At 36.1% G+C, this 24,290-nt stretch overlaps 1 pseudogene; it reads left to right on the top strand.

The window, feature by feature from the left end:
- Positions 1–17,099: 17,099 nt before the first annotated feature.
- Positions 17,100–22,495, top strand: LOC140230100 (uncharacterized; annotated as a pseudogene).
- Positions 22,496–24,290: the final 1,795 nt, after the last annotated feature.

Below are 24,290 nucleotides of genomic sequence, written 5' to 3'. Positions count from 1 at the left end.
TATTATTATTTTTTTTTATTTCATATATACATATTTTTTTATTATTTTTTTTTTTTCGATTTAATCTTGCCCGGTACGTCCACACGATCCAACAGTGTCCGTTCAGCCTGGCACTTCCCTTTCTTCCATTTCATTTCAACATATAAATATGACAGAGTCAATATATCAAATTTCATTTGCGGCATTTTTTTTTTCTTGCTGTTTGGAGTTGGGTCCAGTAGCATAGTTCTTACTGAAAGTTAACTTATTACATGTCCGTTTGCTTAAGTTTTTTTTTTTTTTGCATCATTTTGAGGAGCATTTTCATTGATAATGCCATATGTATTGTAGTATGAGTTTTAGTCTTCAGTTACGCCTTATGTTCTGCTCACGAAAATTCATTATTAGTTTGTATTACTGGAACTCTTTGAGGGCACTGTATAGCTCCATGGAAAAAAAAAATATACTTGAAAAGAATGTATCTGTAGTCCTGTTCAATAATTATCCTTGTCTGAAGAAACTGATTAATGCATTACCGAACGGAAACGTATATCATTCATAGAAATGAAAAGTGTACGGATTGTACATTCTGTTGAAAAAAAAAAGAAGAGAAAAAAGTTTGAATTTGAATTTGAATTTGAATTTGATTAAAACAGCCCAACAATAACAACAACAACAAGGTTTTGTCTATTTGGTCAATATTTTTTGACAGATACATTTACTGCTTTGTCCTGGGGCAAAGGGAAATAGGTGATATCAGTATATGATATACATTCGACGTATTGATATATGCAGTGCTCTTTTTTTTTTCAGAGCTTTGCATTTCTCCACACTTCTTTCCAAAGATTTAATGCCTTACTTTAATACCGAATTGCAACTCCGGGAATTTCTGCTGGGCTCCCACATTGATGTTTTGAAGTACGCAGCTGCGGCAGAATCAAATAATTGTCCGCATTTATTCAAGTATGAAACGCATTGTCTTTTCAAAAGAATGGGGAATTCAAATGAATACATTCGCTCTGAATATTAAAAATATATATATATATTACGCCCCCATCTTTCCCTCTTGGAGGCAATCCCATCACCAAGGTTGAGTCTGTGCGATTTTGGCAGTATGCCCGTTTTACCACCTATGATTCATGTAACAATCATCGTGCAGCATTCAATTCAAATCAGGATCACGACAAAAACATCATGTTAGCAACGTGCATGAAGGATGCATCTCGCTGTATTATACCGTGTCTACTGAATCAGTTCCTCCATATTTGTTCCTCCATGGCAGGTTGCTTAGGTGTGACCTGCAATGCATGACATGATCATGTGAGCATTGTATTCAGCTTGATACTATTTGCTTGTTTTTGTTTTGTTTCGTTTTGCATCATTTAGCATTATTTGGCATCGTTATGCTGAGATTATGCCTCTATTTAAGTTAAGATTTCTACCGTATGGAAAACATGATTATAAAAACGATGTGTATCACGAAATTTCCAAGGATGAGAACGTCAAAATTTATCATCCATTGATTTGCCAGCCGGTTTGCTTCCCCAGACAAGGCTCTGTAGAGATAGCAGACATCAATCGTTTGATACATATCGAATTCACACAAGTGTACCGTGATAAGAATTGCAGTGTTTTGTTTGTGTTTGTCTTGGTTTTGGTTTGTTTTTGGTAGTGTTTTGGTTTGGTTTTGTTTTGTTTTGTGATATTTATACCTGTGATAAATTAGCATGTGTCCAACATTGTGTTTAAACAACAGTTTAAGTCTGGATGAGCGACGCGACGCGGAACTTCCCTTCAAATTTGTTTCATTCTCTTGACAAATTTGACCATTTCCATTTAGCCAGCATATTTCCCCCCCCCCCAAAAAAAAAAAAGAAAAAGAATCCGTTCAGCAATAACACATGCTTCTTGGGGTGTTGTTCGTCGAAGGTTTTGGCAGGTTTATTATTCATATGCACACAATTACTCTATCTACACTCCTATTCATCTGAAAATGGACCTGTTATAGGGTTCGTTAAGTTTAATATCATTGTGACGTTGTTTCGATGTCTGGTAATTTGAAATGAAATGAAATACAGTTCGTAAATGAAGAGAAGGTGCGAACTACTGGCCTTTATAATCTAAAGAGGACTAGTGCAGGGTTAATACTGACCTCTTGTGGTTTTTCATGTGCATCAATTCAAATGTCATGTAGAGAGATGATAATATTGTTGGGGAGATCATAATTATCGTAGTTGGCCCATTGTTGAAATTGACGTATCATTAACTCAAACGTACGTAGATGGACTGTGTGATTCCTATGATGTGACTTGCACCTTTACAAAGGCGGCATTACACTGTCTTGATAATGAGACAAGATGGCTATAAAAATAGGGAATATTTTCAACATATGCGATACGCTCTGGAGGTCCTGCTCCCTCTTTCCAAAAGACTATAATCAACATGCTAGCGCTAAGAGGGCGTACTCTTGCGATTTCACAGGGAATTCGCGTAGTACGCTCATGGACAAAACACGGGCCCATTTGGGTAACAAAACTGTTGGATGATCGATAGAGGGCGCACGGTTATTATGCTACCATAGCAGTGCCTTATGATGATCCTTCTGTGTCCTGTATAGATATGGAGTGATTTTTATCCCCCTTTCATTTTCTCCCTTTTAGGGGGCTCAGGAGGAAGATATGTGACCCTATATTACAAAACCAACAATAAGTCGCCATACATGGATTTTTAGTTTCCTGAAAGAACAGATTTTAAGCTTTATAATGATGCATAACCCAATTCAAATGGACTCTCTTAACTTATCGTAATAATTATTGGAAAGAAAGCACACATTCTGGAAAGTGTGAACTGAGAAAAGAGGCTCTGAAATACAGGGTCTACTCAAGCGCTTATCTTTACCAAGCCATGCTAGCTTTACGGTGAACACCTTATCACACTATTCCACCAAAAAGTGTTAAAGAAAAATTGCTAAAACCAATAGTTCCTGTTCCTTTTATGATCCCAAACTTTAGAATAATGTAGAAGAAGAGTTGCTCTCTCAGAAAATATGAAAAACTCAAGATCGGTTGGGTGACCCATTTCAACTTTGTTTCAGTCCTAACACAAAATCAGTGAATGCGACTTGTTGTTTCTTTTGTGATGCACGGTTACATATGAAGAGTTTGTTTGCAAAAACCGATGTCCATTTTTGAAGATTTCGAAGTACCGTTTCTGTCATAAAGTACAAAATAATACCTTTTAAATGATATATTGGTCACTACATATAAAGGTACATTTTTAAAGTTATGGTCAAAAGAAACAAAAAAATCTTATTATTTTCTTTATTTTTCTTGACCTTTAATCGCAAATATCTCCATTTGGCAAATATGGACTTATCGGTTTTTGCGAACAAACACTTCATATGCACTTAGGACCTCATTTTGTCAAACCTAAATGTTATTTTTGTCTAAGCATGAAATGTTATATTTCAGAAATACCCTTTTTTCCAATCTGTCGTCCAACAGAGCTTTTAAATACTAGTAATCGCAGTAGAGCGTATTTTCATTTTTATAAGCAATCGTGTTTCCTCTCATTTGTTTTTTTTTATACCATTATTCTAACATTCATATTTCAAAGTCGTCTATTGAAGCTGTTTTTGCTTCGCAATTTATAGAGATTGAAAGACACAAAATACTGCTATAAGCATATTTTACTTATAGGAAAACAATGTATTTATGCAAGTATATGAAAGGTTATTACTCTTTAAGTAATATTGATAAAAAATAAGTACGAAATATACAAATAGAATTAAAATTTCAAATGACTGATCATGCTAGAAGACCAGCATGTTTCTAGGAACATTGATTTAATAATAATAATAACAATAATAATAATTATTATTATTATTATAATTACAGTACTAATAGTTGTTATAAGCATTATTATTATCAATATTATTACCATTATTGAAGTATCAGGGTATTTTTTTTTTTTTTTGCTCATCAATCAGCTTCTGACTGTGAATGTTCTATGACATATTGCACCTGTCAATTGTTAATCCGGTCCCCAGGTACTCGGGCGCTACCGTAGTACTTGCAGTACTTTGTGAAGGTAAATCGCCCTTGCCTTCGGGGACCATGTACCGGGTTGCGGCGACGGCTCGGGTGCAAACCTTCCGGCCGGGCGGGGTCCATGTACGGGGTTGCGGCATTGGCTCAATAGTGTTCACTGTTTGGGCCGGGTATGTGAGCCAACGTCGCGCCGGGGACGTAGGTGGAGCTTGGAACACATCACATTTAGCTGGAAATTACAACCAGAACTGTTGGCAGGGCATGCAAGTATTGATACGTTCATTAGTACTGTTGTGACCTGCATGCATAGACCTGCATAATCGCCCGTGTTTACTGCGAGTATACCGGCTCCGAAGACGGTGATTTTTTTTTTTCAATTTCAATTTATTTTTCATATTTCTCGATGAAAAAATACATCAAATATAACAAATTAAATGAAGTAAATGATGCATGATTTCAGGCTAAATGTGTTGCAACCTGGAGCTAGGTTATATTCCCGAAAAAAAAAGAAAAAAAGAAGAAGAAGAAGAAAAAAAAAAAAAACCTTAACGGTCAAAAAAAAATCATCAATTAAATTTAATCGCGATAAAATCTCCACTTTTCCACAAAAGGGGCCTACATTGTTTTATACCCAGCCTGCCTTTTTAGACATAAAATTGCTTGACGGGGAAGAGTGGACGAAATAATATTGAGTCGAGTGAATAGTCCAGGATAAAGAATTAATAGGGAAAAACAGTCCTCTGAAAGTAGCTTTGGTCGCAATAACGAAATTATTAAATTAATGTTACATATCGTCGGTGATACGGCGAACCGATAAAAACCGCCGCGCAGAGCAAAAACACAATTCCGAGATAATCGCATTTGAAAAAAAAAAAAAAAATGGGTAGCGTCAATGCACTAATTTCATACCTTCTCCCCATCAAACTGATGAGATGTTTGGAAAGTGGCGAGAGTAAGAGTTATGCTTTCAGAAAATGTTGTTTTCACAGAGAAACAAAGGCTAATGTTAATGAGAATAATGTGGAAACAAGGAACGTCAGTTCGTCGAATTCCCCCTTTTTGCGATCTCCATAGACCCCGTGTATAAGGGCGAATACGACGAAGTGACAAATACCGCTGTGGGTCACTTCGTCGAATCTCGGCGCGTAGGCGCAACGCGTGTAAGTCAATGGGAATGATGATATTTGTCACTTATTACATGGTTCGGCCCATGCTCTAAAAACGTAAATGTTCTTTTGTCATGCCTGGAGTAAAACAACAAAATAATAGAGACGTAATTTGTTGTTTTTCCCCTCGTTCTGTGGATTTCCATGGTTCATTGACAAATCAGCGTGTGTTCTTGTTAATATATTATGTACATGTACCTGTGCTCTCTTTTCTTCCCCTTCTTCACATCATTTGGTTCTGAAGAAAAAAAAAAACTTCAACATGAAAAGCAACAATAAAAAAAAAAACATTTTAGTGTTCATTAGGTCAGTGTTTTTTTCTTCATTTCTACCATTTTCTGGTGTGATTCCGTCTTGCACATTGGAGCTCTATGACTTTCGGTCTATTTAATGTTTCAGTATACATTTTTCTTTCTGTATCCTTCTATATCAGATGTGTCGTCTCTATTTAAAAGCGTAAATGGGGGGAACCACCTCACCAAACACTGTCCTTTAGTGGGAACGATACATAAAGGAAATTTAAGGAGGGGCTCCTAGGAAAATACGTACATGCAGCCTTTGTCTCTCTCACACAACTCTCAGCTAGCAAATAAACTTTTCATCACCGTTTTGCATCATGTCATATTTAGTTATATTGCAGAATTTATTTTTTTTTTGTGTGTGTGATTTTGCAAGTGAACTTGCAAAACAGTAGTAAGTACACTTGTAATCAAAATATAAAACTCAAGGAAACATTCAGACATAGACAAGAACACACGCGAGCACACACACACACAATCTCTCCCTCATACATACACAAATACAAAAGTGCATTTTGTCACCCAATAACTTACGAGTTGAAAATCACTTTAGATTTATTATATTACAGGAGTACAGTGAATAGTAAGCTATTCTTTATTCTTCTTTTCAAATCCTACAAGCATTGCTTTTAGTAGGTTCCTCATATTTACACATCATTATATTACATGTCCTTATGCGTTTGTGAAATTATGTCTAAAATTGAATGTTGTGTTATACATATTTTACTCTGAAATCAAATGGAATATGAAACCTGAAAATGGAATGTGGAATATGGAACTTGAATGAAAAAAAATCATATGAAATTCCACAGATGAATAAAATTTACTAACTGGGTTACATAAAGTTTGCTGTCACACGCCTCGAAATGTAAATATTAAGAATGCATGGCAACATGACAATAGATGGCTAACATATCTTAAATAATCATTAGAAATATTTTTCATAGTTTATCAAGCAAATCAAGAAAGCAGCTGAACTGCCAGCACATCTATCATGGCAGAGATTTACTCGCATATACTGACATGTGTTCCAGTTCACACTCATTGCACTCTGAGGTTCCCTGTATCAATGTAACAATGATGATAATAATAATAGTAATAATGAAAATGATGATGATAATAATAATGATAACAATAGTAATGATGACATAATTATAAAATCAAGCTCAAAGAGATTTGCATTTGTCCATTTTAAAATGCGTCCTTTCACTTATTAATCCGTTTGACATCCCTGGTGCTATGATTAACCCCTACACTATTTATTCTTTTTCTGTTTTGTTTTTGCTTTATTTTGTTTTGTTTACTTTGCTTTTTTTTTTCAAAGGGGATTTATCTTTTTCTGGTTTGGTTGATATCTGGCAGAGCACTTATACCATCGCCTATGGACTCATCTACGACAAAACTCTGAGTGAAGTTCAGGGGTTAGACCGCAACAGTCCGGTTGTAGCTCAATGCCTAATACTGCAATTGTTACCCTCAGCAATTCGTGCTGGCTGTGCGATGAATGGGACAAAAAAAAAAAAAAAAAAAAAAAAAACAGGAAGTAAACCACCAGAGTAACAACAATGAAGGGATTATCAGATTAAAATGAAATTAAGCATGCCTCATTAACACATTCTGTCCATAATTAATGCCAACTTTCAAAGCAGTAGCGCTATCCTTTCAAAAGTTATTAGAGTTCAAAGTAAAGAGTGTGGACAAGCTTTTTCAGAAATGAAAAAGGGATTCTAAAGACACACATAATCACACTATTCTACCAAAAATGTTCGAGATAAACTGCTCAAAAAACACACTTTCCTGCCCGTTTCATGATACGAAATTTTAGGATAATGTAAAAGAAGACCTGTTCTTTCAGAAAATATGAAAAAGTCAAGTTCGGCTAAGTTGACCAATTTTACTTATTTTCAGTCCTCACGCAAAATCAGTGTGTGCGACTTTATGTTCGTTTTGAGGTGCACATACATCAATCATCAAAATTTAGAAATTTTAGAATTTGGTTCAACGATGCAGGATATATGTTACAGTTCTTACAACACCACTTATATATATATATATATATATATATATATATATATATATGCCATGATATATAATAGGGCCTACATGTACGTAGCTGTACAAAAGTTACTTTGAGCATTGTCTTAAAAAAATAAAGTGATTTTAAGTCCGGATTTTCTCCATAATCATAGAAAACATATTCGTAGACACAGATATCCCCCTTTCTCTTAAGATATCTTAATACGAACAACAAAAACCAACAAACAGTTGCTCACCTCGATTTTATGTGATGGCTCAATTTTATTTTTTCATGTTTTTTTCATATTTTGTCATATTTTCTGAAATATTTTTTTTTTCACATTTTACATAGGTTGGGATCATAAAAATGAATCCAAAAGTGTGCTTTTAGCAGTTTTTTACAACTTTTCTTTTTTTTATGTAGATAAGTTTTATCGGGTATATCTTAGACGCCTTGTGTCATTTCATGAAAAATCCTTTTTACTTCCATCTCTTCACTTTCAATTCTGATAAGTTTTGAAAAGAACATGCTATTGCTGTTAAAATTGGCATTGGTCATGGGAAAAACAGGTTTTAATAATGCATGCTCAATTTCAGCTTAATGTTGTAATTTCTTAAGTTTGTGTTTTATACGGTTGTTTACATCCTGTCTTATTCCATTCATCGCACAACTAGCAGGACTTCGAAAAGATTAGGCACTTTAAAAAAAAAAAGTCCCTCAAAGCATCTTTTCTCAGTTTATACTTTTCTGGAGTGTGTACTTTCTTTCCTCTATCTAAACAGGGTAGGAGAAGTCAATTGAATCCAGTTATGCATCATTTTAAAGCTTCGTGTCTGCTCTCTCAGAGTCTACCCCTACCTAAAAATCCAGGTATGGCGACCTTTTCTTGGTTTTGTAAAGCACGGACACAAATAAAGACGTATAGTAATGCACAATTCACCACACCGAGAGCTTGTTTGTCTGCAAATGTTGTCCATCACGATAAGTTTTGTAAGTTACCTTTCCAAATTTGTATTTTTCTTCATGGCAAGTGCTATGTTTTAACGCTTCTTGTATAGTCATAAATTGTTGCTATTTACAATGTGTGGTTGGAATGTGTAGAGCATTGTAGCATATACGCATTGTAGGAACGTTCTCAATTCATGAAGAAAATATTCAACAAGTTCCACTAAACACAATTTCCTTTAACTATTGTTTGATTTGTGGTGTGAAATAACCAGCGATCAGATTTTGCTATATTCAAATCACGAAAAAAAAAAAAAAAAAGGTTTGCGTACAGATTTCGCAAGCTCTTGCAGATCTGTTGCTTCCGCAGGACAGCGTCTTTATCGAAAGTATGAAGTACAGTATTCATCGCATAATCGGGACAGGTTGGGAGTAGCAAACACGGCCCCTTTAAGCGGGGTGCCCGATTTCGCGATGAGCACTCACCATACACTAACGGCATACGACATGTACATTATGTAGTGCACATACACACACACACACACACACACACACACACACACATGCATACTGACGTACTGTACATGTACATGAATACACAACCACGCTACCCCTCGGCGCGACCCTCTAGCTGTCCCTGCATTCTCGCAATGATGTAGAGTAATCGCAGCCGGGTTCTTCTTCTGTCACCTCTCTTCGAACACAAAATATGTGGATTAACATTCTTGGACACGTAGGGCGTTCTGTATAAATACATATCCACAACCATGGGACATGATTACCCAGAACTGATGTGGGAACGTCAATGAAAAGTCCTTCAATCATTCAATCATCACGGCTTGATTGTTTACTTGCCGCGATCACTGCACTGTACATGTGTTGTAGCGATCTAGCTCGCCATATATACACATGTACAGAAAAGCGAAGGCGGGCAGCGAGCTGAAATGTACGTGTACTGGATGGACGGAGGTCAAAACACACCAGTCCGAAGCTTGCTTTGTAAGTTTGATGTAAACGACAACTGATAGGGAATCTTTGAAATATTGTGGTATTTTGGTAGATTTTTTGTGTAAAATATCAACAAAATCAAAGATCGCTTGAAGAAAAATTGTCCCGTTTATCAGAGGTCCCCGCCCGATTATCCAGTGAAAATAACGTGCATTGGAAATGTTTCTGGGAAGCGTATGTCATTTAAGCGAGGTTCCCGATTATCAGATGCCCGATTATGCGATGAATACTGTATTGCAGATTGTACAGCTGAGACAGTAAAGCATAATGCAAAAAAGCAAAAATCAACTAAACATGGAATTTATCACCAGAAACGTAATGATTTGTTTTTTCTAGCTTGAGTGGTAATTTTGCCAGCTGAAGTGCAATGTTTGTGGATGTGTCAATAATAGTCAGCCAATGTACGATCACGTACCACTCTTTGGTCCTTGCTGTAATCAACTTTTTTCATTTTGTACTTGTGGGACACTCATCAATATATATATATATATATATATATATATATATATATATATATATGTATACGTCACCTCCTTTCTTCCCACTACCCCGCCACTGTCAAATATACATACCTTTGACACGAAACGTTGCTCTGTTTGCGTATGAAGCTATATCGTGTAGCCATGCATTATCAAAAGTACTGCCTTTATTCTAGCATATAATAGCGGTCAAAGTGCGGAAATACTAGAAGAAGAAAAAAAAAAGAGATACGTGAGATATGAAGTTCAGGAGCACAATATTAGACGTGCAGACATACAATTGAATATTCAAAACCCTACCTGTAGCTTGCACCGTGCACAGTTTTTTTTTTTTCGCTCTTTCTTCCTAACTCGAAGAGGTACAAGACCATGGGTTGGATGTTTCGTGCACTTAGCTTCTTGTTGGCGATAGCATTAACAGCGGTTCGATACGCCAGTTCACGTAAGAAATTTCAGTGTACCCAAATGCATACATTCCTGAATGTGTACATATATGCATGTATGTTTACCTGCACGTACGAACATAATATAGTATGTCAGTATGCATGTAATGATATGGATTTATTATATTTATGACTCTTGTTCTCTGTTTGTTATTTCACTTGTTTCGTTTTTTAAACGATGTTTTTGCTATCAAGTTAATTCCTTTTAGTTGCTAGATTCCAATAGACACCATAGACGCCGTTTCAAGGCATATCGTTCGTACAGATACTCTCTAATATTCAACAGGGTCAGATCCTGGCAACTGATTGGCTATGGAGAGGATTTCTTTTTATTTTATTTTATTTATTTATTTATTTATTTTTTTTTTTTTGGGGGGGGGGTCAATTCTGATCGAGCTATTATAAAACGTACAAAGAGAATGAAGAATGAATAAACAAAACTCTATCTGTCCAGTTTTCTTCCTTCAAAGCATAGTACAAGAAAACTGGGGGGGGGGGATCAATTCTCATCCAGCTATTATAGAACGTACAAAGAGAATGAAGAATGAATAAACAAAACTCTATCTGTCCAGTTTTCTTCCTTCAAAGCATAGTACAAGAAAACTACAAATTATATTCAGTATGCCTACACGTTGGTTTACTGCAAAGTGATAACTAAGGATGATTAAAGGTAGGGAATCCCATTTGCATGCCTTAAATAAAGAGTTGTATAAATACAGTGGTATGTTGAAGAGAGTATCAGTTTAGAAACTCCCATAAAGTATTGAAAGTGGGAGGTAACATTTAGTACATTTTTATTGACCGTTAGATTTTGAATTGATTTTTTTTGGGGGGCTCACCGTAAATTCCAGTACATTATTAGGCTACCTTTGCAGACCCATGCACTGCATGTGTGTCCATCATGTATATTTTGTGAAGAAAGTTCATCAAAACTTACAAACATTTCTACACACATTCTTGCCACACACTCTATATGTTATTACATCAGCTCTTATACTTTTAGATTTGTGTTTATAGATAGAAAAAAAATACAGAAGACTGCAACAAAAAGGCTTAAGTGTGGCTGACACACAGAACTACTGAGTAGTTGAGTTTTGTGCATTATTCAAATTGTAGATATCTGTTGACTTCCAAATTTCTCAGCAGTAGCCTAAACAAGTCCCCTGAGGTTCATATTTAATGTTTTGCTGCATTTTGGGAGGTCTGTAAAAGGTATCCCCTACCTTTAAGGAATTAGTCATCAACTATTACAGCGGATATAGCGCCCTCTTCAGTTTTGTCTTTATTTCTTATATGATAAACACCACTTTCTTGCAAGATTTAAGGAATTAAAAACATGTATAGGTGATTTTCATTCAAACTTATTGCCACAACTATGACCAGCAGCGCGTCTATGCTATGGACAACACTTGCTATTTATCCCCCCGAGAAAAAAAAATGGACTTTCTAAAATACAAAAGTAATAAATAAAGCGACTTGAACTTGACACATAAATGTAAATGTAAATGTAAATGCAAATGTAAATGTAAAATAGTAAGTGTTTATGTAAAAGCCTACATACAAGCTCTTAGGGAATTGCAACAAAATTGATCAAGAACGTTGATCATTACAGTTGTCAACCAGTGCAGGGGGTGATGGTATTTGAATTTGTTATAGATCATATTGAAACACTTTGTCGGTAGAACTAAAAAAAATAAAAATAAAACAAAATAATGCGATGAAAAAAAAAAATATTGAATCGAAATGATACAGAAAGCGGGTTTGTGTTTGTCTTCCTTTTTGCTTCTTCTTTCTTCTTTTTTTTTTTTTTTTGAATCTCGCAATCCAGAAAATTCCGCAAGAGAAAGTGTCCGGTGTTTGTATGTCCAGTATATATGTGCATTTGTTTTTAAAGCTAGTGAAGTTCTTACAGATGTGCATTAAAAATCTGCGTGAAAGGGTATTTGTGTGCATTTGTGTGTACTTTTTTTTTTTTTAAAGCAGCGAAATTGGTTTCATGATAACAATATCGAGCACGTTTTCTCCTTAGTTATAATCCTCTCGCGTCTATGCTTCCTTTCCCTCTTGTCCTTACCGTTTGCAGAGGACACATGCATGAAGCCAAGACTCTATCCCAAAGTAGTGATTACTCCTGACAAGCGTAGCTACGGATATTATGACCGTGTGGATTTGTCATGTTCTGATGGGAGTGGTATATCAGGTCCAAGTTTTGGCTACTGCACTGGTGGTAATGTTTGGAGTCCAGATATTACAACTGCAACATGTCCAGGTAAGCAACTCACCGTTGTTGTGGTGCTCAAAGGACTTATCGAATATTGTGATAACTGATATACCTATCATTGCATTCAACTAATTTACTGATATTAGTAGTTCCTTGTTATATCAATGCGTTGCTATGACACAAAATCAAGAATATATAAAAGGAAAAATTGGTATGTGCGACTTAGAGAGAGGGAGAGAGAGAGAGAGAGAGAGAGCGAGGTACAAGAACATATTCCTGTTAATATCATAATTATCAAATTCAGCAGATATCCATGGTTATTTTGAAATATATTTAAAGCAGTGCTAATGCTGGCGAGTTTACACTGTAAGACATTAATATTGAGATTGCATCCCTTCGGAATCAAATGTGGAGTATATATGAAGAGTTTGTTTGCAAAAACCGATAAGTCCATTTTTGAAGATTTTGAAGTACGGTCTCTGTCATAAAGTACAAAATAATACCTTTTAAATGATATATTGGTCACTACATATAAAGGTACATTTTTGAAGTTATGGTCAAAAGAAGCAAAAATTTTCTTATTATTCTCTTTATTTTTCTTGACCTATAATCGCAAATATCTCCATTTGACAAATATGGACTTATCGGTTTTTGCAAACAAAGTCTTCATATGTTCAGTTCCGTGTAGGTATTCAGTGGATGCATTAAATCATTAATCTTTCAACAATGAGCAAACCCTTTAATCGCTGCATGGTGTTATTTGGACAAACGATGGCCCTTTTGTTGTCTTTGTTTTCTTCGTTTTTTTCTGCTTGCGATCTAGCAGGGTCTGATTGCACACTATTCCTGTAAATCTATATAACACATATAATAACAAGAACTATGCTAATCGGGCTAATAAATCATAATTGTCTAAGATGCCCAGGGGACAACCACTACTTAGTGGGACTGTACAGTACAGGTTGAGGTGGGGATTCATGTTTTGAACATTCTTAAGTGAGATAATGAGAAACCTCTTATGAAATATGAAAGATCATGTAGTTTTAAGAATGATTCAACGTTTATTTGATGAAATTTGGTTTTCAAATGGCTGAGATATCCAAAATAGTGATAATAATAAAAGGCGACATGCCATAACTTTATTAGGATATCTTTGTTTCACCTTGTTTTGGGATATCTCAGCCATTTCAAAACCGATTTTCATCAAATAAATTGTTGATACCCCTTAGAATCGCATGCTCTTTGACATCTCATATAGTGGTTTCTGAATATCTCGCAAAATGTTAAAAGCTAAATTCTCACCTCGATCAGAACTGTACAGATTCTTTAACTACCCACCTCAAACATGAATGACAAGGACTACAAGAAATTAAGCTTTCTCGTCCAGGCTGTGTACATGATACAGTCATGATACCATATGATTTACTATTGGGCATATGAGAAAAAAAAAATGTATTCTACTAATTGTCACGTTCTTCCACGTTTCTTCATCAAACTTCCATCATTTAAAGATTCAACTTGGTTTAAACATGGAGATATTCGTTGCAACTGATTGACAAATTGCCCTACATCGACGTTAATAAGTATTTAATTGATCAGTGTTGTAATAATAGCCATGATAAAAATAAAATAAAATAAAAAATCATGGGCGTATATACTCGAGCAGAATTAGATCCTACGACCTCCTCGTCACCGGACAGGCGTCATCTCCACTAGACTATCTAGCTTTCGCCCGACAGCAAGTGCTTTTTCTAATCCTTATAACATGCAACAGGTACTGCGTAATTATTCAAATTCATGAAATTCGTCCGTCGAGATGTTTTCATTGCAATTGATTGACTAATGCCTTACATCGACGTAAATAAGCACTGAATTGATCAGTTTTGTAGTAGCAGCCATGGTAAAAAAAAGAGAGAAAAAAAAATCATGGGCGTACATTTTATACTCGAGCATGAAAAATTGAAAATGAAATGACATTTTCGGAGTTTTCAGATATCCTGGATTAAAAAGTAAAGCTTTTTTATTTATTGTTTTGAAGCATGCGTAATATAATCAAAACATGATAATCTTTTTTTTTTTTTGTGTATTTTGGTGAAATTTTCTGTTATATAGGGGAGACGGTCCAGTGCTCTTGCCCTCATGAAGCTGCCACAGGGCTTTTTTCAGACACCCCCAGAAGTGATGGTACTTGGTACTACTATGGGGCCGGCGTGCCATCATGTCCAGGTGACAAGCTGCACTTATCAATGATACAGTCAAACCAAAGATGGTGATCAATAATTGTCTTGCAACATAACTGTGATGATACGGTCTTCCCATATTGTCGTACACGGACTGTAGTGTGTGTGTGTGGTTTTTCACTTTTTTTTTTTTTTTTCATTCTGAGCTTGGTGAAGAAAATTATTATGACAACGTCTCAGACTACCTGTGTAGATTGGCATCATGTTTTGAAAGGAAAACACAACTTATTATACCCGCTTTGATAGAACAATATAAAGTATTGGTATTACCTCGACAAATTCACATTGCAATATCATATGAAGAGTTTGTTTGCAAAAACCGATAGTCCATATCTGTCAAATGGAGATATTTGCGATTAAAGGTCAAGAAAAATAAAGGGAATAACAAGAAAATTTTTGCTTCTTTTGACCATAACTTCAAAAAAGTACCTTTATATGTAGTGACCAATATATCATTTAAAAGGTATTATTTTCTACTTTATGACAGAGACCGTACTTCAAAATCTTCAAAAATGGACTTATCGGTTTTTGCAAACAACTCTTCATATATTGTACAGATATCTTTTTAAGATGTTAATGTTGGTCTCGATAAACCTATACAGATGAAATCCATATTACATATCAAAGCGTCGGCGACCATCCGAACCGTCGTATATGTCAAAATTCGGTAAATTTTTCGAATTTGGGATTTTGCCGTTTTAAGAAAGCCCAGCACACACTCTTTCTACTCACAAAATTTTGAAGCCGGATTATGTGTTTTTAACAGAGAAATTTGATATACGTCATTTTGCCTGAACGCGAATTGGCTGAAGGCGTTCATCCGATCCGACGTATCGCTATACGTCGGTTCGGGTGGGCGCGAATCTACGAGTCGCGTTCAGAGAAGGTGTCGTATCGCCAGAACTGGCAGAAGCAGACGATGGAGCGTCAACAGGACCCTCCCCAGGACCGGTGAGTTTTGTAATGTGTAGCTATGAAATCATGCAATTTCAAATAAAATGAACAGACCCAAGCAAGTTCTATCCGTAAGATTGTCACTTGTCAAGATAAATACGCAGATTGTCATGAGTTTTCCAAAATATTTCGTTTTGTTGTTAGGTGTAGTCCCGTGTATAGATAAATATGTGAGTACAAAGGGATACTCTATATAGGGCCTAGGCCTAGTAGGGTTTAAATCACAGACCCTTTAGTCTAGAAAAACAACGTTCACAATGTTCTCGTTGAGTTGGCTTTATGTGCTTATGGTCCATATATGGACCTCATACGTAGTGGGTGTGGACAGTGCCAAACTGTTAACACTTCAGGGTGAGTTGTTTGGGAATTACCACAAAACGTACGAGATTACTGAATTAGTGAATACTAGACTAGACGAGTCTAACAAGTTAGGTAGTCACAGCCAACAACTTAGAGCCGCTAATCGCTGGTTCATCATTGAGTGTAGGGCCCTAGAGTTCTGATGATAGGTTCTATACTTACTTATATATCTATGGCCGATTCAGCCCCAAGCTTGCAAACAAACACAAAGAAAAACACCCAAATCTGAGTGTAATATATCTCATGTGAATTTTCCAATTGATGTAAGCCAAGGATCTAGTAGAAGGGCCTATACTGGCTATAGTAAAAATGAATAATTTTACCAACGTCTGTAAATTTATCTGATACTAGTATTCCTAGGACTCAAGGTGTAGGATTAAATTATGCTGGCCCATAAATACATGTGTGTTGTTCAGAGATCTAGCCAACTGCAAATGCTTTGTACGGTACCGGTACTGACTACGATATGTTTTTATCGCATGCATTTTTATGTCGCTGTGAGTGCCAAGTCTCCATAATATTGAAATCACTGCAATGAAGGTTTTAGTGTGTTAACAGGCCAGAGGGCAGTACTTGAGTAAGCCCCTCCTGTGATATCTAATAGTAATACGCTGATGTTCCACTAATAATTAAAATAGGCTATAGGTGCTCACACATTCTAGAGAGTAGTTTTGCAGCACCATAAGCACAGGGAATCATATAATATGAGTTGAATTGTGCTTTTGCATTTTTATGATCAGTATAAATAGACCACTAGATAGGCTTGAGGTAAAACATTTCTGCTAAAATTAAACATATTTTTTTAATACACTTGTAGTGAATGTGTTTGTTTTTGTTTGTTACAGGTCTTTGTCCTCAGGGAAACCAACAGATGTTGAAGTCCTTGGGTACGAGGAATACCGTAGTTGTTGATCAGCTGAAATTCAGAAAGGGCAGCTTCCCACGACTTGGAGTTCGTGTGTCAATGCGATGGCACAGGAAACTGTGGAAAAGAACAGTTACTGCTGTGTATGGGGGAGAGAATTCTGAAAGCAGTAGCGATGATGGAAACACAAGCACCGCAGACGGCAGTGACGAAGATGATACTCCTGATTATGACGATGATGACAACATTTACCTGGCGAAATTAGGTAAGATTGAGCGCACACAAATGAATACATACTTGTAGTAAAAAGTATGGACAGTATACAGTGTGTGTGTTTATTCAATGCCTCTAGGTAACCTCATAACTGTGCTGCAATGTTAGAAGTAGCTTACTCCATACTACATGAATGCATTTAAGTAGTGCCTGGTATACTGTACGAGCTGAAATTTTCGCGGTGGTTTTATTTTCGCGAATTTCGCGAATCGCCTTTGAATCGCGAAAATAACAACACGCAAAAATAACAATGCGCAAATAACTAAGTTAGACCCTCGCAACCGCGAAATTAACAACAAGCGAAAATGTCCTCGAAGGAACAATTCGCGAAAATATCTGTACGCGAAAATTTCAGCTCGTACAGTATTAGGTTTTCATGGTGTCAACTCATATACAGCACAACCTGGTATACCGTGTTTTCAAAATAAAGACATGAGCGTGTACTTGTGTAGCCTTAATTCATGTTTATTAGTGTTATGCCTGAAAAAAAAAAGAAACTTTAATGAACAGATTAGACCTTCTATCAGTATCTTTTCTTTTTCTGTGTCACATCTGCTTGTATTTTGTGTTAGTTACTTTTTCCAATTTCATAATGCCCTTGTTTTGCTGCAAAACTGAAGATCTATGTGTGTAGCCAGCAAGGCTGAGTTTAAAAAATGTTGACTTGCTGACCTCATTCGGGTGCCCTATAGTAACAAAAGAGTTTGTAAGCCTATTAGCAAATGCTAGTTTTGTGCCTCACTTCCAATGATGTTTTTGTATTTTTCATAAGCACATGCAATTGACTGTGGAAAGAGGATGCATGTACCACTTGACTGCTTTTGCATTTAATGCAGATCACCAGTCTATCCGATCTCTGCTGATGGGCAAAAATAAAACTCTTGTTTGTGGACATTTACATAGGGCTATCTGAAAAATGTGTTATTAAAAGGTTAATCTTAATTTTTTTTAAAAGTAAATTCAACTTATAAAAAAATATGATATCAACAGTGAAAAATATATGCGCTGTGTATATTTTGTTTTCCTCATTGACAGTTGGCATCAAAAAGGACATCAGCTGCATTCCAGAGATACCAAAGCTAGCATTGAACAGTGAAGGAGCACCGTTAGATCCATCCCAGCAGAATGTCAGCTCTGACCAACTTCTCAATGGTGAGTATTTGTAAAGCCTTAATCTTGTTCAGAAACCCAAGCAGATATGGTTGAATCAATCTTGTTGGAATACCAATTAGTAATCCAGATTAAATTATGCTATTGCTGTCATAATAGCAAATAAAAAGAATGACAGCAACTATACACAAGCAAAGAATGTAGCATCCTGGCTACTATGTACCAGTATTTTTTGCAGTTGTCAGCGGTGGGTCAAGGAATTCTGTAAATTTTGGGGGTGGGGACCACACACACATCTCCAGTTTTTCTCTGTTTATTTTTTGTTATAAAAAAAAGGCATCTCAAACCCCATGTGTCCTTGCGCAGATCCACCATGGGTTGTAATCTGGATTACAAAGAAATGATAAAGTCAATCTTTCAATAAATATGATTTTTAAAAATGTAATATCTGTGCACAATATGTATTTTGTTTTTCTTTTTGTTTTCTTCATTTCCAGTTGGCATCACCATGGACATGTACTGCATTCACGAGACCAATACCAGAATTGAACAACGAAGCACCATCAAATCCATCCCAGAAAAATGTCAGCTCTGACCAACTTCTCACTAGTGAGTGTTTGTAAAGCCTTAATCTTGTTGGGAAACCCAACCAGATATTGCTGCATTAATCTTGTTGGAATATCCATTAGTAGTTGAGATTAAATGATGCTATTGCTGTCTTATACACTTTAATAGCAATTAAAAAGGATGACATAAACTACACACAAGCAAAGAATGTAGTATCCTGGCAACGATGTACCAGTGTTTTTTTGCAGTTGTCAGGGGTGGGTCCGGGAATTCTGTGAAGTTGGGGGGGGGGGGACCACACGCATGTCCTCCAGGTTTTCTATTCATTTCTTTTGTTTAAAAAAAAAGACAAAAATAAAGGGTATCTTACACCTGATGTGCCCCATATGAATCAACCGCTGGTTGCAATCTGGATGACATGTTATCCTTCTTGTCATATTGTAACAAATGGCTAACACACAAAGCTGGAGAATGTAGCTTGTCTGGCAATTGTACCTGGACCTTCCAAGCAGAGTGATAATCTATGAGCAATTCTCAAATGAGGATGCATGTACCGTTTGACTGCTTTCGCATTAATGCATATCACCAGTCTGTCTGATCTCTGCTGATGGGCAAAAAAACCCTCTTGTTTGTGGACATTTAAATAGGGCTTTCTGAAAATTGTGGTATTAAAAGAATAATCTTAATATTAAAAAAAAAGATAAATTCATTCTTTAAAAAAAATCTGATAGAAACAATAAAATAGACATGGGCTATGTGTATTTTGTTTTCCTCATTTACAGTTGGCATCGAAAAAGACATCAGCTGCCTTCCTGAGATACCAGCACTAGTATTGAACAATGAAGGAGCACCGTCAGATTCACCCCAGCAGAATGTCAGCTCTGACTAACTTCTCACTGGTGAGTGTTAGTACAGCCTTAACCTTGTTGGGAAACCCAACCAGATATTGCTGAATCAATCTTGTTGGAATATCAATTAGTAATCCGGATTAAATGATGCTATTGTTGCCATATAATAGCAAATAAAAAGAATAACATCAACTATACACAAGCATAGAATGTAGCATCCTGGCTACCATGTACCAGTATTTTTTGCAGTTGTCAGGGGTGGGTCCAGGAATTCTGCAAATTGGGGGGGGGGACCACACGCACATCCTCCAGTTTTTCTCTGTTGATTCTTTTTGTTTTATTTTAAAAAGGACATCTTAAACCCCATGTGTCCCCGCATGGATCCACCATGGGTTGTAATCTGGATGACATTTTGTCCTTTGAAAGAAATCATAAAGTCAATCTTTCAATAAATATGATTTTTAAAAAATGTAATATCTATGCACCATTTGTATTTTGTTTTTCTTTTTGTTTTCTTCATTTCCAGTTGGCATCACCAAGGACATGGACTGCATTCACGAGATACAAATACCAGAATTGAACAACGAAGCACCATCAGACCCATCCCAGCAAAATGTCAGCTCTGACCAACCTCTCACTGGTGAGTATTTGTAAAGCCTTAATCTTGTTGGAAAACCCAACCAGATATTGCTGCATTAATGATGCTATTGCTGTCTTATACACTTTAATAGCAATTAAAAAGATGACATAAAATACACACAAGCAAAGAATGTAGCATCCTGCCTACCATGTACCAGTGTTTTATGCAGTTGTCAGGGGTGGGCCCAGGAATTCTGTGAAAGTTGGGGGGGGGGGGGGAGGGGGACATGCATGTCCTCCAGTTTTTCTGTTTATTTCTTTTGTTAAAAAAAAAGACAAAAATAAAGGGTATCTTACACCCGATGTGCCCCACATGAATTAACCACTTGTTGCAATCTGGATGACATGTTATCCTTCTTGTCATATTGTAGCAAACAAGATTAATGATATGGGTAACACACAACTGGAGAATGTAGCTTGTCTGGCAATTGTACCTGGACCTTCCAAGCAGAGTGATAATCTATGAGCAATTCTCAAATGAGGATGCGTGTACCGTTTGACTGCTTTCGCATTAATGCAGATCACCAGTCTGTCCGATCTCTGCTGATGGGCCAAAAAAACTCTTGTTTGTGGACATTTCCAAAGGGCTATCTGAAAATTGTGCTATTAAAAGGTTAGTCTTAGTCAAAGAAATTATAAAGTCAATCTTTCAATAAATATGATGGAAACAAATGAAATGTTTGTGCACCATGTGTATTTGTTTTTCTTTTTGTTTTCTTCATTTCCAGTTGGCATCACCAAGGACATTGACTGCATTCAAGAGATACCAATGCTAGTATTGAACAATGAAGCACTGTCAGATCCATCCCGCAGAATGTCAGCTCTGACCAACTTCTCACTGGTGAGTGTTTGTAAAGCACTTAATCTAATTGGGAAACCCAGCCAGATATTGCTGACTCAATCTTGTTGGATTAAGCAGTAGTAATCCGGATTAAATGATGCTATTGCTGTCATATACAATAACAAATAAAAAGAATGACATCAACTATACACAAGCATAGAATGTAGCATCCTGGCTAATATGTACCATTATTTTTTATTTTTTATTTTTTTTGCAGTTGTCAGGGGTGGGTCCAGGAATTCTGTAAAGTGTGTGTGTGTGTGGGGGGGGGGGAACCACACGCACGTCCTCCAGTTTTTTCTGTTGATTTTTTGTTTAAAAAAACAAAAACGATAAGGGCATCTTACACCCCATATGTCCACCCATGGATCCACCACGAGTTGTAATCTGGATGACATCTTGTCCTTTCAAAGAAATGATAAATTCAGTCTTTAAATAAACATGATAATACAAATGTAATATTTATGCACCATGTGTATCTTGTTTTTCTTTTTGTTTTCTTCATTTCCAGTTGGCATCACCAAGGACATGGACTGCATTCAAGAGATACCAATACACACTTTGTACCAGAATTGAACAATGAAGCACCATCAGATCCATCCCAGCAAAATATCAGCTCTGACCAACTTCTCACTAATTACTAGTATTGCTTGCCTATGGTGCCTACAGTTGTTTGTGCATGCAAAAGCAATTTAGTCTATGTATTCAAATTTTTGATGATTTATCACTCAGCACTATCTCCCCACCACAATTCGCCATGTTATGATTTGTCTATTCTATAGCTATCAAATATTCTATGATATCGTAATAAGCTTTGATATTTCTTTAACAATAAATGTCAACAATAATTGTCATATTTTTTCATGTAAAAGATGTACATGTAACAGCTTTATTCCTCCTTCCAAATGTGATTTGATTTCTGTAGGACCATTGCGTCAATATTACTGTTATATCGAAATGAAAGTACAATCACAAACATGCACATAATAACAACTCATATCATACTGATTTTTTTAGCCCTAAGACCTGAGTTATCAGAGATTCACTAATATTAGGAGGAAGTTGGCCCTCTGCTTTAAGCCATTTCCATCTAATGAATGTTTCAGAATGTATTTCAATATAAACTGTATTGTGTACAATTTTCTCAGGTTAAAATCGGTTTAACAATTAATTTAGATCAATATTTATTTTACCAAAGACATCTTGATTTGTACATATAAAAATTTTCGAGGAAATGTAACCATTGTATTAAAGGACATGTTCATTATCAATGAATTTAAATCAATATTTATTTTACAGTACCACAGACATCTTGATCAATCTGTAAATGTAAAAGTTTTTAATGAAATTTGACCATTGTATTTAAAGACATGTTCATTCCTTTTCTTTTCTTTTTGGATGTGAGATATTGATTGATTTTGAAATAAATATTGCTGCATTTTGATGCAGCGTTGTCTAGACTCACTTTCTTTGTGTTTTTTTTTTCTCTCTTCTATGTACTGGGATCTCATATCATGAGGAAATCATAATATTATGCACACTAAAATGTCAGCATATCAATTGGAAGTGAATGATATTCATAGTATTACATGTACTTGAATATCATTTAAGTCTGTAGGGGTCTGTAGGACAATACACCTTTATCATTTGTGTGAACAAGTACAATCCATGTTTGTGTGTGTAGATGTTTCTGTGTAGAAAATTAATTTGCATCTGTTTCAGAGTCCTGAACGTATATTTTATATATAATATATAAAAAAACAATAATGTGAGACAGACGTGTGGCTAAGTAAATTTTTTGCTTGTTATTTCTGATGAGCAAGCTGATAATTGAGTTTTACCCAACAGAATGATCATGAATTATGTCTGCCATGCATGTGGTCTGTTTTAAAGCTGTAACAGAAAATCTTTATTCATGGGTTCAAATGTACAGTATCCATCATGGCAGCTTAGAAAGAATGAAAGTTAGGTCATTACAGTCATGATTGCGACATGAATTATCACAAAGAATAGCAAGGCTTGGATGTGTGATTTTGGTTTTTGTTTGTAGTATTGGAGAGTAGGAGAGAGGGTTAAAGCGTGGCAAGGGAAAGAGAAGAAGTGGAGGAGAGCAATGAGAAGATGAAATGAGAGGAAAAAGAAGAGGCAGGCTGCAATGAAAAAGCAATAATTTCATAAGCTCCACCTCTTGCACAATACATGTATAACCACTTTTTGCCTGATACAAATTAGATACAAACTGATCAAAGATAATGTGTCCTAAACATGGAGTGGGTTTTTTGATTGTTTGTTTGTTTGTTGGTTTGTTTTTTACATCAAAGGAACACTCGTCTGATTCCTGAAGCGTAATTCATGGGAAAAAACAAACAAACAAACAATCTGCAGAGGAACCTCCCCATTCCCCCACCAGTGTTTCATCATGCATGTCAAAACTAGACCTTGGACGTATTTGTACTACATCTTATGAAATTATGACACTGCATAGTTGCATTCACACAAAAATATGCACGAAATCACTCGTTTTATAGATAAATACCAAGTAACTATGCATACCGCATACACGCGCGTGTTATGAGAATAAGATACGACGGTTCGGAGGTCGCACTCTCGGTACGCGCGTTCAGCAAACTGACGTATCACCCCGATACGTCAGTTCGGATGACCGCGCGTACTGAGAGTGCGATCTCCGAACCGTCGTATACCTGTTTTTCGAGTCTTCCTGTGCGGAGGCCTTTCTTTTTGTGAACGTAGCATTAGTTTTATTCATAAATGATTTTAGATACATATATTATACGAATCGTCTGGAATTTGCCTTTCTTTTCATATAAAAAGATCGGGAATAAAAGCAAGAAATTTCTTCACACTAGACTTCAAAGGACCCCCAAACTTCAAACGCGTTTTTCTCGAAAACGTGTTCTCGCACACCGCTGACAGATACGACGGTTCGGATGGTCGCCGACGAAATGTGACACTCTTCTTTCCGCAAG

The sequence above is a fragment of the Diadema setosum genome, chromosome 6 (genome assembly GCF_964275005.1).
Source record: "Diadema setosum chromosome 6, eeDiaSeto1, whole genome shotgun sequence".
Lineage (NCBI taxonomy): Eukaryota > Metazoa > Echinodermata > Echinoidea > Diadematoida > Diadematidae > Diadema > Diadema setosum.
The sequence above is the reverse complement of the archived record's forward strand: the minus strand, read 5'-3'. Positions and strand labels throughout refer to the sequence as shown.